Consider the following 19720-nt stretch of genomic DNA (forward strand, 5'->3'; position numbering starts at 1 on the left):
AACAAAATAATAGTCCTCTAACGTTACTATGGCTACCGATTCTTAAACTGTGCAGGGCAGGTCCTGTTGGGCTTTCATCTGTGCAACTTTACGCGTTTCACAGAAATCTTTACATCAGAAATATTAAATATTAGTCTGCCACCAGCCCGTTTTAATTAGCGGTGCGGAGTTAAATCTGTGTGGTGAAGCTGCGCTAGACAGCGCCGAGCGTGAGAGGATCAATGACCAGTGTTCGGTCAGCAGTCAAAACTTGGTACCGATGATGATGAAATGCATTTTTACTGAAAATGACCCGCGAGTATGATTGACAGGACGATAGCGGAGACAATTAAAAGCGCAATATAACGTCTGTAAATATATATATATATAGCATATATGTATATTAATATAAGTGACTTTGTCTTTGATTTTAATAAAATAATTGTGAACCACAAACCGAGCCTTCGTTTTAAAGGGCGATTTCCAAATATATTTTATTTATTTGTTATAATATGGGTATTTTATGTCACCCGTCTTATTAGTTTGAATATAGTAGGCTATACTCGATTTTTTTTAATTTTTTATTGTACTATTTTACTGTTGTTTTTTAATTAACAATATATCATAACAACTTAAAAAGATCAAAATCTGCAGAAGAGATTAACAAATAACATTGGTGTTGTCATAAGGCAAAATAGGCAAAACACATCTGTTTTTCCTCTAGATCACTTTACAGTGTGATGGAAATAAACTTTTCTTAAAGCGTGTTGTATATCACCACAGCTTTATTGGCAGCCTTCTTTATGTGTTGTATAATGTAATAGACAATTGTCCTGCAAAATGATGAGGTTTGGTAAAAAAAAAAAAAAAAAAAAACATTGCGAGCAAATGTTGAATTGTGTTTTGAAATTTAAATCAACAACGTAAGAGGCTTCAGGCTGTCTGATGAACTCTGTATGAACCAACACCCAGCTTTGCAGTACAGGTGGCACAGAAACAGCATCTGACCTGGCTTTAGATGTACTTTACACACTGTCTATTGCAGCTCAAAGGAGGCTCTGTGAATTTACATTACAAATTCATTCTAAGAGGCTATTAAATGTGAAGTGACAACATGAAACACTACTTTTAATATATATATATATATATATATATATATATATATATATATATATATATATATATATATATATATATATATATATATATATATATATATAAAACGCCAGCAGTTGGTGGCAAGTCACCCTGATAATGATTAAATACCAATTTACTCATTAGGCTTTATACCATGAAAAAAAAAAAAAAAAAAAAAAAAAAAAAAAAAAAAAAAAAAAAAAAATATATATATATATATATATATATATATATATATATATATATATATGTGTGTGTGTGTGTGTGTGTGTGTGTGTGTGTGTGTGTGTGTGTGTAAAAGCAGGAAGTCCAGTCCTGGCTGTATAATCAAACAATAAAACGAGAAACAATGAATGCCATCAAGAACATTTTTTATTCCACAGGAACTTGATCCAGTTCACTTGTTAAAGGATACTCCACTTTAAAATAAATTCTGTCATCATATACTCGCTCTCATGTTTTTTCAATCCTTTATGAATTTCTTTCTACTCTCAGTCCAGCCTCTCTCATTGTTAAACCATGGTTTATCACATGATCGACTACTGTAGCCTTGTTTCCATTTCTGACTCATCCTCTTCCTCCCCTTCCTCCTCTTAGTCGAACTCGTCCTCTGGCTCTCCCTCCAACTCCTCTTACTCTGTCTGCAGTGTTTGCATCCATTATCCAAAAGCTATTACTTGACCTTTGGCCTATTTATAGACCACTACTAAAGTTATGATTGGTTGCTGTTAAGTAAAGGAACAAGTGTTTGCACATGTGAGGAGTTAGTGTGAGGCACTGATGAATTAGTGTGGCATTTTGATTGGTTGTGTTTATAAAAGGAAATCAAGAAACTTCCTGTCAGATTTTTGTGTGTTGTATAGAAAATTGTGTGTTGTGTTTTGCAAAAAGTGTTTAACGAAATTGAAAACTGAGTAAAAGGCCAAACATTTGTGTAGGGTTTTGCAGATTTAGTGTGTGGTTCTGTTGTCTGAGTGTCTTTAGAAATTGGTTTTAGAAATTGTGTGACAAGTAATAATTTGTGTGTAAGAAGTTGAAAAAAAAAACTGTAAGCATTTTAGAATATTCCCTTGCTTTGATAATAAATTATTTGCTGAAATGTATTAGCTTGTGGCTGATCTGATTGATCATAAATGGGCAAGCAACCACAATTTTATATTTTTTACAAGTGTTGTTTTCATTTAATGTTTGCATTAGGGTTATTTAAATTAGCATTTAGCTTATTTAGGTTAATTTTGTTTCTTAAATCTGAAACTTATTGCATGATATTTTAATATACATCACAAAAATTGAAACTTGTCATTAACAAAGCAATTTTTTTTAAACCCTGTTCTTTATTGCAATACTATTAAAAAACTTGAACCTTAAGTAATTACTGTGATATGAAATGTTGATACTTGCACATGCCTATTACATAATTCACACTAAAACTTTGTTTTACCTGGAATCCGGTGAGCATACCAGGACTGCACCACACGGTCAAGACCAACTGTAGCATCCTGACAAGATAGTGCAGACACGCAATAACGTTTCAGGTCATCTTCCATGTCCAGTTCCTCCTGGTTCACTAATTGCATCAGTTCCCCTTTCACTGGATAATTCACTCTGTTATTTACTTCAGGCCATATTCTTTCAATTGTGTGATTCTTTTTATTTAAAAGGAAAAAAAGGAAAACAATTAGACTAGCACAACAGCTACATACAGTTAAGGAAGTTAGTTTATTACATACAATCTTGGAACTCTACAGCAGTGGATCTTAAATCTGGTTGCTTTAAGGAGGTATTTCTACCTGATTCTACATAGAAATTCTAATGTCGTCGTTGTGACCTACTTCAATCAGTTCGTTGAAACATAAAACAGGGGAAAGCCGTTATAACCTAATTGAGTTACATTGACTTAACAAACAATTTCCATTAATGCTTGCTCAGGATGGACACATTCGACACATGTGCACCTGCTCATGAGTTCAATCAAAGTGAAAATCGCAATTGACAGCTATACTCTTCAGCACAATGGTAACCACAAAATTTTATGACAGAAAAAATTGACAGAGTTGACACCCAATTAGATGTACAGTATCTGGAGTTGACCCTTTTCATTAACCATTTATGACAGTTAATGTGTCTGTCTCCCTTTTGCTATTTTTAGTTCAAGAACGTTTCCTCTAAAAATTGTAATGTTGAAAATCTTTGGATGTAAATTATTCTACAGCGCATTCAGGAAAATCTAACACTTTTGGCAAATATTATTTCAAGATAGGCCCTGTTAATTATCACAGTAAATCTTACAGAGTACAGGCATATGTAATTGAATCAATCGACTGCCAATGTAAATGTCACAGGCCGTGACTGTGTCAGAGTCAAGAATACCTCCGATTTTGTAAATTACCTTCTATCATCTGTTAAAAGTCCCTTTCCTTATCAAATTACTGAAATTATGTTGATAAGATACATATTCTTTTGTCTAATTATTATTATTATTATTATTAGAAAAGGGGGTTCCTAATGTTTTGGCTCATGGAGGATGCCAAAAGAGAGTGTATGTGGATCTTTTGCCAAATGCAGTGGAGGCTGCAGGCAGGTATGACCGTGAAGCAAGATCTTCATTGACAGCAGTTTCAACTTTTGGGCAGAATCCGTTTCAGTCAACAGAGGACCAGGTTGCTGTGGAGATGCAGTTCTCTATGCAGTGTCCTGACATTGCATCTCTTTTTGAACGATGAGGGGGTGGTGTTGGTGCAGTAGATAAGACACATGCCTTTGGTGTGAGAGACCCGGATTTGAATCCAGTGTGAGACACCAATGTGTCCCTGAGCAAGACACTTAACCCCTAGTTGCTCCAGAGGCGTGCGACCTCTGAAATATATAGCAATTGTAAGTCGCTTTGAATAAAAGCGTCAGATAAATGAATAAATGTAAATGTAAATGAACGTGTTGTCAATTTCCAACAAGAAGAGTTCCAAAATGCTTTGAAAATACTAATTGATCTTGTTCGAATTCGTGCTTAAGAAAGAAATTCATAAAGGATTGAAAAAACATGAGAGCGAGTATATGATGACAGAATTTATTTTAAAGTGGAGTATCCTTTAACAAGTGAACTGGATCAAGTTCCTGTGGAATAAAAAATGTTCTTGATGGCATTCATTGTTTCTCGTTTTATTGTTTGATTATACAGCCAGGACTGGACTTCCTGCTTTTACACACACACACACACACACACACACACACACACACACACACACACACACACACGTATATATATATATATTTTTTTTCATGGTATAATTATGTAATCTGCTTATTGTGAGCCTAAATGAGTAAATTGGTATTTAAACATTATCAGGGTGACTTGCCACCAACTGCTGGTGTTTTATATATATATATATATATATATATATATATATATATATATATATATATATATATATATATATATATATATATATATATATATATATATATATATATGTATATATTAAAAGTAGTGTTTCATGTTGTCACTTCACATTTAATAGCCTCTTAGAATGAATTTGTAATGTAAATTCACAGAGCCTCCTTTGAGCTGCAATAGACAGTGTGTAAAGTACATCTAAAGCCAGGTCAGATGCTGTTTCTGTGCCACCTGTACTGCAAAGCTGGGTGTTGGTTCATACAGAGTTCATCAGACAGCCTGAAGCCTCTTACGTTGTTGATTTAAATTTCAAAACACAATTGATTGATTTTTTTTTTGTGTTTTTGTTTTTTTACCAAACCTCATCACGCTTTAAGAAAAGTTTATTTCCATCACACTGTAAAGTGATCTAAAGGAAAAGCAGATGTGTTTTGTCTATTGGCATACATAGCCTATTACGTGTTTTTTTATTTATGCTATTATAATCACACCGGGTCACCAACTAATGAAAGATTGAATAAATTAACACATCCTTCTTGACTCTTCAACTGAATGTGATGGTATTTAAGAAGCCTTTAACATTATGTGCTCAACATTAAATCTGTAACATGTAGCCAACATTAAGAATAGGGTTGTGCCGGTGAGGAAAATTTCCCATTGATTAGTTAACTTATGACAACACCAATGTTATTTGTTAATCTCTTCTGTAGATTTTGATCTTTTTAAGTTGTTATGATATATTGTTAATTAAAAAAACAACAGTAAAATAGTACAATAATTAAAAAAAAAAAATCGCGTATTGCCTACTATAATCAAACTAATAAGACGGGTGACATAAAATACCCATATTATAACAAATAGATAAAATATATTTGGAAATCGCCCTTTAAAACGAAGGCTCTGTTTGTGGTTCACAATTATTTTATTAAAAACAAAGACAAATTCGCTTATATTAATATATTTTTTATATTTTATATAATATATTAATTATATTTTATATAATATATTAATTCTATATATATATATATATATATATATATATATATATATATATATATATATATATATATATATTTTTTTTTTTTTTTTTTTTTTTTGTTAACAGACGTTATATTGCGCTTTTAATTGTCTCCGCTATCGTCCTGTCAATCATACTCGCGGGTCATTTTCAGTAAAAATGCATTTCATCATCATCGGTACCAAGTTTTGACTGCTGACCGAACACTGGTCATTGATCCTCTCACGCTCGGCGCTGTCTAGCGCAGCTTCACCACACAGATTTAACTCCGCACCGCTAATTAAAACGGGCTGGTGGCAGACTAATATTTAATATTTCTGATGTAAAGATTTCTGTGAAACGCGTAAAGTTCCACAGAAGAAAGCCCAACAGGACCTGCCCTGCACAGTTTAAGAATCGGTAGCCATAGTAACGTTAGAGCAGTGTTGCCAACTTCTTTCAATGGAAAGTAGCTAAACCCTGCCTGAAAAGTCGCTAAATGTCGCTAGATGACGTCATGTGCTAATTAGCATATTCGTGACGTAAGTGCGTCATATTATCTTGCCCTTTCTGTGCTCATGTACTGCATTTTAAGGCAGCCAAAATTCTCAATAAAAGTTTTTTATTATTATATTTGAATGTTTCTGTTGTCCGACAATGGAATTAATATTATAATGACTGAAATGCGCCTATTAAGAATACATAACCAGCTCTCAAAGATGTTAATCTCTCCACTAAAATCCTATTCACGACATTGTCTAATGAAATCACATACACATAAGATTAAGATAATGATTGTACTGTGATTTCGGCTATACTTGTATGTAAAATAGAGTTAGAAGCAACAGAATATATTTTTTTAACTGAAAGTGCTGCTCCTCTCTGCTCGTTGAACATAGCAGATGCAGAGAGAGTGAGGCGTGTGCGCACGCTGGGAGAAATAGAGAGAGAGAGAGAGCTCGTGCGGCAGTACCGGAGAGTCTCAGAGACTAAATAAGGTCTGTCAAAAAAGTCGCTAGATTTGTCGCTAGTCGCTTTTTTGGAAAAAAGTCGCTATGGGGGTCTGAAAAGTCGCTAAATCTAGCGACAAAGTCGCTAAGTTGGCAACACTGCGTTAGAGGACTATTATTTTGTTGAACAGACCTGAGCGACAACTGATGACGTCACGTGCTCAGATTTGCTTGACCAATCGGCGGAAGGGGGCGTCTTAGGACCGCCCACATGTGGAAAACGAATTTTGAAGTCATTTATTCGTTTTATGCCTCTGAACTAAAAAACGAAAAATCAAGCCGAAATCTCGTTTTTCGTTTTTTTTCAAAAAAACGAAAAACGAATAAAGGGGCCGTTTTCTCGTTTCTGCTTATTTCATTTCAAATTGGAAAACAAACTATCAAAACGTACAAGGACCCACGTGAATCAGGGTATCTTCCGTCCATTCCAAATCCGTTTCAAATTAAAAAACAGAAAACGAAAAACTCAAGAGGATTCAAGTGAGAGAACATGAATTAAATAACGAGAAATGGAAAAATGGCTCGTTTATTCGTTATTCCATCTAGGTTAACAAACGGAAAATGAGTTTTTGACTTGATTTCTCATTTTGTCGTTTTGGGTTTAAAAAACGGTTTATGGCTTCAATATTTCATTCGCACTTGTGGGCGGAGCTGAAACGCTCCTTTCATCTGATTGGTCGGATCGCTCCGCCTTCAACTCGATCTTACATTCTTTCAGCATAAGAGTCTTATAAGAGTAGTGTCTGAAACCACCGCTCACTGTTAATTAACATAATATTTGAGTCAGATGTTGCTGCGCACATAATTCGTGCTGATGTGACTTGCAAGTCACGCCTTTAAATTATTTCTAGGTTATTGTATTGTATGAATATTGTCCCACTGTAAATACAGTGCAAATAGTTCTGTCTCCTGGGATAAAAGTGAAGTGGAAATAAAAATCAATAATAGACTGAACAGTTCCATGATAATATGTCTGTAACATTTACCACTCTCATCTTTTAAGTCTAATGGCACTAGGTAGGTGTGTGTGACATTAATAATTAATTGTGGAAATTAATATAGTTAAATTTATTAAATAAATTAGAATTATTAGTTTTATTACAGACAAAATTGAATGATGTTTCTCTTTTAGTCTTCTTTGTTGGCCTTGACAACGACTAAAATTTTATTGTTTCACCAAATTCAGCTCAGATCTTCAGACTCGTTTGACTCGTTGCTGTAACTGGTCAGACTTTTTCCTTCTCAAAAAATCCTAGTGACTTTCATTATCTGAGCGATGAAGGTCTTACACTTAAGGTCCACTAGAGGGGGAGACAGGATTTCTGTTTATGTAAGTTTAAATGACAGATAAATACATTAATTTCATGTGTACCACCATGAATATGCCATATCTGTGTAACACAGGTTCTTCAATGATAGATGGGGTGGTAGGGGGGTATACCTTAGCTCAATGATAGCTGTATAATATAAAACAACATTAACTACTGCAGCTGGTACCAAATAAAAATGATTAAGTTTTGGAAAAACTGCAAGTCAAATGTACTTGCACAAATGACTTGCTGTTACATAATACCCCATATGCGTTGTTGGGGACGTTTTCGTCCACTAGGGGGTAAAGTTGAGTCTTATTTTGGCCACAACTTTCTCTGTGTTGCAGCTAATGGAATGATTGGTGACAAATCTTATTTTGAAACTTATTTTGGGAAAATGCTTGAAATTTTTCAAAAACTCAACAGTATACTGTGGGTAAATTCACTACCCTTTTGTAATGTTTGGGATGAAAACACCCACTAAATTAAAATGCTGTAAAAATGTCTCAGATAAAGAATTTTTTTTTTTTTTGCATAAATCTATTAATCACCCTCAGTCCTGATCAAACTACCAAATGTTTAAAAAGAAAATCCAAGATTTTAACTCTTTAATTACCAAGTTCATAAATTATGTCACTAATTTGGGAAGAAAAAACACACACAAAATGACATCAATATAAAATTTTCAATATAAAAAGTAATTGTGGACTGGATATTTTGTTTTACCTTTTATGACAGTCTTGGGCATGTCAAAGATTAGTAACTGTAGATTAGCTTTGATGTATTGTTAGTTTTGTGCAGCATTAGATTTTAATTTTTTCTCCCTCATTTATTGTTGGTGGCTGTTTTTGCCCCATTGACTTCCATTATAAAGACATTTTTTGATTGCAAAGCCATGACACCATATAATCATGCACTCTTGATTGTTGGTGGTTTTCCCTGTTGGGAAGAGGTAACATTTGTTATTTTTACAGTTGATCACTAGGTGGGACCATTAACCATTTAGGCCTGTGCAAAAAAGGCTTAGTTTCTGGCCTGTATATAGAGTTATATGGAGTTTAACAGCAAATTATAGTGTGTGTGTGTGTGTGTGTGTGTGTGTGTGTGTGTGTGTGTTTGAGAGAGAGAGAGAGAGAGAGAGAGAGAGAGAGAGAGAGAGAGTGGGAGAGACCTTTGTTCACTTACCTTGATGTATCTGAAAAAATACAAATATGCACCTCATGCTCTCAGAACTACGTGGACTAAACAATAAAAAAAAAGAAGTGTGTTTGTGCACCTGCTGACTTTTGATGGTGAAAAGAACGGAGGGCCTATGTGTGAAATACTTGTCTTTTCTTGATGGTGAAGCCAGTTTTAAACCCTTTAAATCTTATAAAAAAAACTACTTTGAACATAATTGATTATGGACCAAAATGCAATACCAACTTCAAATAAGCAGCAGCTCGCTGGAGGGGTCAAGCTGCATAATCATTTCTAAAACTCTGGTTCAAGTCAAGCCCTTTCTCGTATTGCTTTGCTGCTCTTCTCACCATCAAATGACCAGAAGGATGGCATGCAAGTGTTTAAATCCATGTACTGTTTTTGTTTAGTCTATACTTATCACCACCATTAAAAGGCAGCAGGTGCATAAATACACTTTTGTTTACTCCATGTAGTTCTGAGAGCTGAGGTGTACATTTAGATTTTCTCAAATACATCAAGGTAAGTGCGCCAAAGTCTCTCTCTCTCTCTCTCTCTCTCTCCTACACACATACACACAATATAATTTGCTGTTATACTCCACATAACTCTATATACAAGTCAGAAACTAAGCTTTTTTTTTGCACAGGCCTATCTAAAGGGTTGATGGTCCCACCTAGTGATCAACTGTAAAAAATAACAAATTTTACCTCTTCCCAACAGGGAAAACCACAAACAATCAAGAATGCATGATTATGTTTCATGGCTTTGCAATCAAAAATGTAATTATAATGGAAGTCAGTGAAAAAAAAAACATCCACCAACAATAAATTAGGGGAACATTTTTTTATGTAATGCTTATAGCAGTTTAATTGAGTGAATGTTTTCATCCCGAACATAACGAAAGGGTAGTGAATTTGATCAATGCACAAGGGATACATAATAATTTTTATTTGGCACCAGCCGCAATTAATGTTGACAGCTAGCAGGAGTGTGGTGGGGTGCGAGGTCTGTTTTGACCAATGGATGGAGACCTCAAGGCAGTGGCCTTAATGCTTATCTGAAGATTTGTCTTTATAGATTACAGTTTACATTGTACTTACTGAAGTACACCTCTGCATGCAGACACCCAACTGTACAAATTCATTTATAGATTTAAAACCCAGAACCATGTTCTGCAGAGTTCAGTTCCAACACACTTGCTTGGACATTGCTACTGATCCTGAAGACCTTGCTTAGCTTAGGTGTGTTTATTTGGGGTAGCTAAACTTTGCAGGACACTGGCCATCCAAGAGGAGGACTGAGAGTCCTGACATTAGCATTTGCATTCAGTGCATGTGATTTATCAACACTGAGTACATCTTAAAATGTACAGCTCATGAAAAATAAAAGTTCTAGATGGACAAACATTAAATGCATAAACCAGTGTGAATAGAAAATATATTAAAATAAATTTGGAGGTACGTTGAAAAAGCCAGAATGGGAAGTTTTAAAGTACAGCTTGAAGTGTGAAGTTTATTCTTGTACACAGATATGGCATATTCATGGTAGTACACATGAAATTAATGTATTTATTTGCCATTTTACGTAAATAGAAATCCTGTCTCCCCCTCTAGTGGACATTTAGTGTAATACCTTCATTGCTCAGATAATGAAAGTCACTAGGATTTTCTGAGAAGGAAATTTGGTGAAACATTAAAATTTTAGTCGTTGTCAATTACTCTCATAATAAATGAAAATAATGTTCAAATATATGTCGGCTTTCTCAAGGCCAACAAAGAAGACTAAAAGAAAAACCATTCAATTTAGTATGTAATAAAACGAATATTACTAATTTATTTCATAAATTTAACTATAGTAATTTTCCCAATTAATTATTAATGTCACACACACCTACCTAGTGCCTTTTGACTTAAAAGATGAGAGTGGTAAATGTTACAGACATATTATCATGGAACTGTTCAGTCTATTATTGATTTTTATTTCCTCTTCACTTTTATCCCAGGACACAGAACTATTTGCACTGTATTTACAGTGGGACAATATTCATACAATACAATAACCTAGAAATAATTTAAAGGCGTGACTTGCAAGTCACATCAGCACGAATTATGTGCGCAGCAACATCTGACTCAAATATTATGTTAATTAACAGTGAGCGGTGGTTTCAGACACTACTCTTATAAGACTCTTATGCTGAAAGAATGTAAGATCGAGTTGAAGGCGGAGCGATCCGACCAATCAGATGAAAGGAGCGTTTCAGCTCCGCCCACAAGTGCGAATGAAATATTGAAGCCATAAGCCGTTTTTTAAACCCAAAACGACAAAATGAGAAATCAAGTCAAAAACTCATTTTCCGTTTGTTAACCTAGATGGAATAACGAATAAACGAGCCATTTTTCCATTTCTCTTTATTTAATTCATGTTCTCTCACTTGAATCCTCTTGAGTTTTTCGTTTTCTGTTTTTTAATTTGAAACGGATTTGGAATGGACGGAAGATACCCTGATTCACGTGCTCTGCATTTAACCCATCCAAAGTGCACACACACAGCAGTGAACACACACACACACACACTGTGAACATGGTCCGTGTATCATCCGATCATTCAATTATTCCATTAAATCTGGCAAACCAAAAAAACGAAATAACGAATCAATATTTTGTTTTTCTGTTTTTCTGTATGAACCAAATATGAAAAACTGACGTTTGTTTAATTGCTTTCAGCTCGAAACGGGAAATATAATAAACAAGGAAACCAAAACGAAATAATGGATCAAATTGACGTTTTCTCAATTTTTCTTTATTTGTTGTAGTACGTCTAACTATTTCCCACGGTGCCGTCCTGCTTGCTTTGCGCATGCGCAGTGGATAGTTTCAAAGGATTATGCGCTCACTTCCGCATCTTCCTCGCGGGGATAAAAGAACACTTTTTTTTTTTAACGATCACAGGCATAGTTACAGTATGTCCAATAACAATACAACACTCTATAATAAAAATCAGAGATGGTTTAAATGTCCTTTGAAATCACGCTAACCACTTGTTTTGGTATGTGGGGCATTTTAAGTAGATCATTAATTATTAAATACTATCTATCTATCTATCTATCTCTCTATCTCTCTCTCTCTCTCTATTTATCTATCTATCTATCTATCTATCTATCTATCTATCTATCTATCTATCTATCTATCTATCTATCTATCTATCTATCTACATACACACATACAATACAAATAATAAAAAAAAACAAATAGAAATAATTGAAAAAGAATACAGAAAGCTAGTGTTGGATGAAAAACTAGCAGTTAGAATAAATAAATAAAAATTAGATAAAATATAATTAGAATAGACAGTGCTAGAGTTCGAGGGTCAAAGATGAAAGAGATGTGTTTTAGATGTTTCTTGAAGATGCATGTACTGCATGTAATATATATATTTAGCTTTGCAATATAAAAATGTAAAAAATTTAAAGGTAACAATGTAATTAAAAGGTAATGGTTGACATAATTTAATAATGTTTGCAATAGTATTCTACCTGACAATTACTGTATCAGGTAAATATATTACACCATTTAATTATACTGAATTTATAGAATAGAACACCTTTATTGCACAGATGTACTCTGAAATTTAAGTTCTAGTAGCAATACACACTTGCAAACAGTTCTAGTGCACATGTAAACAAATACTGTATGCACAGAACTACGAAGTTAAATATTTACATTATTTTACAGTTACATTGCAATCTGTACAAATAAAACAAATTAATTTATTCCTTGTGTTATGTCTAAACCTAGCATCAGCTTATCTACTGCTGTGTGCTGTTCTTCAGTTATCAAATTATTGATGTAGTATCAGGGTTAAAGTAACTATACACTTAGTAGGCCTACTGTAAATCCATGGCTTTATCAGATCTCGTCTGAATTGGCAACAAGTGAGCAGAATTCTGCTGCCTATTTCCTTAGGTTGGAAAGGCAGCAAGTGAAAAATTATATTTAGCAGCTATGTAGGAAAATAACTAATTACTTTAAGATAAATGCAGATCTTTGTGCTTTAATGATTTGTATTCTTCCAAATTCTGCCAGCAGAATTTTTTTATTCTTAATTCTCACATAAAATAAATGAATAGCCTAAAGAAGACTGTCGTTTTTGTGAATAATCAGCATAAAATCAGGGTTTCATTTCTGCATTTCTCCATTTTTTTTTATTTAATTTTGAAATCTGAAAAATGAAATTAATTTACTTCAAACCTGCACTCACCAGAAATTATTCTATCAGTGTCATTTTCTATCACAAATCATTTTTATAAACCATTTACACAGAATGTCTTATTAGGCCTAAATATAAAACCCGATTCCAAAAAAATTGTGACATTGTGAATAAAAACAGAATACAACATAGATGACATATGAAATGTTTAAACTGAAACTAAATTTCATGGCATCAACACATCTTACAAAAGTTGGGACAAGGCCATGTTTCCCACTGTGTGGCATCCCCTCTTCTTTTTATAACAGTCTGCAAACGTCTGGGGACTGAGGAGACAAGTTGCTTAAGTTCAGGAATAGGAATGTTTTCCCATTCTTGTCTAATACAGGCTTCTAGTTGCTCAATTAGGTCTTCCTCTTTATGATGCGACAAAAAAGATCTGGACTGCCGGCTGGCCATTTCAGTACCCGGATCCTTCTTCTACACAGCCATGATGTTGTAATTGATGCAGTATGTGATCTGGCATTGTCATGTTGAAAAATGCAAGGTCTTCCCTGAAAAAGACGACGTCTGGATGGGAGCATATGGTGTTCTAGAACTTGGATTTACCTTTCAGCTCTGATGGTGCCTTTCCAGATGTGTAAGCTGTCCATGCCACATGCACTCATGCAACCCCATACCATCAGAGATACAGGCTTCTGAACTGAGCGCTGATAACAACTTGGATTGTCCTTGTTCTCTTTAGTCCGGATGACATGGCGTCCCAGTTTTCCAAAAAGAACTTCAAATTTTGATTCGTCTGACCACAGAACAGCTTTCCACTTTGCTACAATCCATTTTAAATGAGCCTTGGCCCAGAGAAAACACCTGCGCTTCTGGATCATATTTAGATATGGCTTCTTTTTTGAGCTATAGAGTTTTAGCCAGCTGCGGCGAATGACACGGTGTATTGTGTTCACCGACAATGTTTTCTGGAAGTATTCCTGAGTCCATGTTGTGATTTCCATTACAGTATCATTCCTGTATGTGATGCAGTGCTGTCTAAGGGTCTGAAGATCACGGGCATCCAGTATGATTTTCTGGCCTTGACCCTTATACACAGGTATTGTTCCAGATTCTCTGAATCTTTGGATGATATTATGCACTGTAGATGATGATAACTTCAAACTCTTTTTCTCTGAGAAACTCCTTTCTGATACTGCTCCACTATATTTCGCTGTTGCTTTGGGGGAATTGGTGATCCTCTGCCCATCTTGACTTCTGAGAGACACTGTCACTCTGAGAGGCTCTTTTTATACCCAATCATGTTCCCAATTGAAGTAATAAGTTGCAAATTGGTCCTCCAGCTGTCCAGCTGTATATGTACATTTATCTTTTCCGGCCTCTTATTGCTACCTGTACCAACTTTTTGGGAATGTATAGCTCTCATGAAACCAAAATGAGCCAATACTTTCAACATTTGATATATTATCTATATTCTACTGTGAATAAAATATAAGTTTATCAGATTTGTAAATTATTCCAATCCTTTTTTACTCACAATTTGTACAGTCTCCCAACTTTTTGGGAATCGGGTTTGTATTTATGTCATCCTTAATGTTAAATTCTTAAATGATAATGTTAAATTGGAATACATGTAATAGTTAAATCAGTATTAATTAAGCCTTCAGAGATAGCTGCGTCTGAAGTTGATTTTAGATGTAGTAGGCCTGTTTACAGTTTAATGCTGATCAGGCGGCTGTACATGCCTTTACATAGCAATTACAACTGTATAATGAAATGAGATTAATGTTTAATACAACATTTTTAACACAGAAATATGTAATGACAAAATGAAATGACAGACCTACTTTATGATACTTATGAAAGTAATATCGCCACTAGGTGTCGGTAAGTCACTGTGTTAATAAAGAAGCCTTTTATTAAATCTATTCGTCCAAGATTCATATTCTTTCAGGAATAAATTCAAGTGTCTGTGTTTAATAATTTAATAATGTCACTTCACATAATTCTGAACATATTTGTTTACATGTTTGCATTTAAATAAAGAGATATCTTGACCATCTACCTGCTCTCTGCTCATTTTCTATCTAGGCTACTTGTTTTTCATAAAAAAAAAACACTTTCTTTATATATTCTAAATATTTATATTCTAACTTGTTTTCTTTGTGTGTGTGTGTGTGTGTGTGTGTGTGTGTACAGTATTCAACGTTTGAAGTGGATCAAATCCTTTAATCAAAGCTGTCCTAAAACCAAATCCGAAATACGATATTTAACATATAATATATATATGCTATATATCATTTTGATTGCTTTTATTGATCTCATTAGTAATAAAATAATCTGCTAATATAAATGTTTTAATTAATGATCACTTAAAATGCCCCACATACCAAAACAAGTGGTTAGCGTGATTTCAAAGGACATTTAAACCATCTCTGATTTTTATTATAGCATGTTGTATTGTGATTGGACATACTGTAACTATGCCTGTGATCTTTAAACAAAAACGTGTTCTTTATCCCCCGCGATGAATACGCGGAAGTGAGCGCATATTGGTTAGTTTACAGTATATAATGTTCCAAATATAATTGTTTGAGCTCTGTTTTAACACTGGGTTTTGTTATAGGCATAAGACATAAATGTTTGACTGAAACTGGTTTGCATGAACTTTAACATTGAAATATTTTAAATGTTGCCCCGCCTTTTACTTCTCAAACCTCGTATTGTCTAAGATATAATTCTGAGAAAACACGGAGGAACTTTGTGCTTCGCGAGTTACCCATCGTGTGTTGGGCGCTCAGCGACCTACTCCTTTGAAACTATCCACTGCGCATGCGCAAAGCATGCAGGACGCCACCGTGGGAAATAGTTAGAACTACTACATAAATAAAGAAAAATTGAGACAACGTAAATTTGATCCATTATTTCGTTTTGGTTTCCTTGTTTATTATATTTCCCGTTTCGAGCTGAAAGCTATGAAACAAACGTCAGTTTTTCATATTTGGTTCATACAGAAAAATAGAAAAACTAAATATTGATTCGTTATTTCGTTTTTGGTTTGCCAGATTTAATGGAATAATTGAATGATCGGATGATACACGGACCGAACACACACCCGGAGTAGTGGGCAGCCATTTATGCCGCAGTGCCCGGGGAGCAGTTTGGGGTTCGGTGCCTTGCTCAAGGACACATCAGTCATTGTCTTGAAGGTGGAGAGAGTACGTTCTGTACGTTCACTCCCCCCACCTACAATTCCTGCCAGCCCAAGACTTGAACTCACAACCCTTGGATTGCAAGTCCAAATCTCTAACCATAAGGCCACAACTTCCCCCCAAGTGACAGAGTCTAATTTACTAGCTGCTATCGGTTTCTTTAATGCTAATCCAAGAAATCTGTCTGGCATATCGCATCTTCCTCTTCACAATACCCCATATATTTTCTATGGGGTTAAGGTCAGGCGAGTTTGATGGCCAATTAAGAACAGGGATACCACGGTCCTTAAACCAGGTACTGGTAGCTTTAGCACTGTATGCAGGTGCGAAGGAATGCGACAACTGAAACCCATGTCTTGCAGACGTCTGTGTGTAGTGGTTCTTGAAGCACTGACTCCAGCTGCAGTCCACTCTTTGTGAATCTCCACCACATTTTGGAATGGGTTTTAATTCACAATCCTCTCCAGGGTGCGGTTATCCCGATTGCTTCTACACTTTTTTTTTTTTTTTACTACCACATCTTTTCCTTCCCTTCGCCTCTCTATTAATGTGCTTGGACACAGAGCTCTGTGAGCAGCCAGCCTCTTTTGCAATGGCCTTTTGTGTCTTGCCCTCCTTCTGCAAGGTGTCAATGGTCGTCTTTTGGACAACTGTCAAAACATCAGTCTTCCCCATTGATCAGTCTGTGTGTAATGAATTAATTAAATATTCAAGTTTCATATTTATTTTTAAAGAATTAGTGAAAAAAAAATCTACTTTTTGATAACTTTCTAATTATATGACCAGCACCTGTATATGCATTAAGTCAAAATATAATCTAATAATATGGTCTAAATGTTAGAAAACTAAAAGACAATTCTCTATAACAAAAGTGGGTATTTCTGTGCAATGACCCTTAAAAGTAAAAGTAAGAGTACACGGTTCAAATCTACATATTCACGTCATCTAAAGAGTCACCACGTGCTAGTCAGATCAGACAGCATGACAGTGGTGTCTTACATAAATCACCAAGGGGGGCAGTCATCGACGCGGCTCTTCAGACTAACGTTGCGACTGCTGGAATGGACCCAGAGCAACATGGGATCCCTGAGAGCAGTGCATCTACCGGGAAAACCGAACAAGCAGAGTGCCCTAAGAAGAGTGGAGGCTTCACCAGCAGACAGTCCAGAAAATATGGGACGTCTCTGGCAAAGCGGAAATACACCTCTTCTCCTCTAAAGACAACTCTTATTGCCTAACATATTTTTCCAATATCGAGGACACGATTGGCCCAGGCCCAACCAACTTATTTACGCTATTCCTCCGGTTCATCTGATTCCCCTAGTAATCACGCGGGTCGGGGATCAGAGATGCAGGGTTCTTCTATAGCAGGCCAGTCAGTGGGCAGAAACGACTTTGTCGTCCGATTTATGAGAGATGCCAGAAGGCTTAATCTGCCACACACTTCCACTGTCCCTTCATGGGACCTACCCACGGTACTGAGAGCCCTAAAGAGGGCCCCCTTTGAACCGCTGCAGTCCATAGGCCTTAACGCCCTATCACTAAAGACCACTGTGCTGTTGGCACTAGCGTCTGTTAAGCGTGTGGGCGATTTCCAAGCACTCTCGATAAGCTCTAATTGCCTAGAATTTGGGCCTAATGACTCGAAGGTCATCCCGAAACCAAGGCATGGCTATGTACTAAAGGTGCTATCCACATCTTTCTGAGCACAAGTGGTCACTTTCTCTGCATTACAAAACACAGAGGATGATCGAGAGCTGAATCTGCTTTGCCCAGTAAGGGCTCTAAAAGTCTACATAGAGCGTTCTGCACTGATAAGGCGATCAGAGCAGCTCTTTATATGCTTTGGAAACAACGTTAGAGGGCTAACAGTCTCAAAGCAAAGGCTTTCTAAGTGGATTGTGGACGCAATCCAGCTAGCTTACTCTTATTTTTGCCTGCAAAGCCCAATTTGACTAAGAACCCATTCGACGAGAGCAGTGTCTTCATCCTGGGCATGGTCTAGTGGTGTGACTATCGCAGAAATTTGTGCGGCAGCTGGTTGATGTCATGATCCTGTCATGATCTTGTTTCTTTCTCTGTCTCCCTCTGCTGGTAATAATCTTCTCCTTTTCCCCTTCACTCTCTGTTTCTTTACTTACAGCTGTTTCCACTTCTCATTAGGATAATTTCCCTTCACCTGTTTCTCATCCTGTCTCATTATCTTGGCTACTTCTACCCTCTCTTTTTCCTGTCTCATTGACTACGTTTACATGCAGCCAATAACCCGTTCAAAACCGGAATATTAGCAATAAACCCGGTCGCGCGCGGTCATGTAAACACCGGCAAAAACCCGGATATGATCATATCCCGGTCTTTAAAAACTGGGATATTATACCTGGGGTACCCCTTTTCTAACCCGAATATTTGGTCTTGTTTTCTTTCGGCATATCCCCATCAAAATGTGTGTTCTGCGCATGTTCTATTCGCAAGGAATCTTGGTCTTTTGAGTCTTTGGATACAGGAAGAAGAATCGGAAATGACGGATATTGCGTCTTACGTCCAGACGCTAACCGTGCGTCGCCGTTTACATCGGGATATTGGCGACTGATTACACATTCCATGTATACAGGAGTAACTCTCTCTGCTCACGCATGTAAACGGGTTATCCCAAATGTTTCAGAAACCCGAATAGTGACCTTAACCCGACCATAACCCGAATTTTAACAGCTTGTAAACGTAGTCATTGACAGATTGTTTGATGTCACTTATGAGTATCGACCATTGCCGTCTGCACGTTAGTTTGTCCTGTCCTGTCTTGTTGAATTGGGGTTTGGCTAGTAGTTCTCTACCACTGCTGGAATTACTCTGTGCTCACCGTTTGCACCCACAGAACCTTACCTGCTGTAAGCTGCTTCAGCTTCCCTGCTCTGCGAGCACCGACCGCCGGCTCCTTCGTGATTCCCGAGAGCCTCCGCCTCACCAGACTGCTGGTCACCCGTGCCACAGAGGTCATCTCAGTTCATTTGTGTTACCCAGTCTACGGGTCATCTTCTGTTTGTCTATTTCTCCCTCGCTTTTGTTGGAATACCTGTGGCCAGACTTTGTTTCATTAAAAGACAGTTATCATTGCACTCATATTTGAGTCCTCTCTCTCCATCCATTATCATAACAGTTGCAACTCAACATCCACATTTGCTAGATTTTATAATCTAGACGTCCCGACACTTCATGCTAGGGTACTTTCTGTCTAAAGGTCACCTTTTTGTTCCTCATTCACATGATCTTGGCCATTCTTTGCCCAAGACTCAAAT

The sequence above is a fragment of the Carassius auratus genome, chromosome 7, assembly GCF_003368295.1.
Source record: "Carassius auratus strain Wakin chromosome 7, ASM336829v1, whole genome shotgun sequence".
Classification (NCBI taxonomy): Eukaryota; Metazoa; Chordata; class Actinopteri; order Cypriniformes; family Cyprinidae; genus Carassius; species Carassius auratus.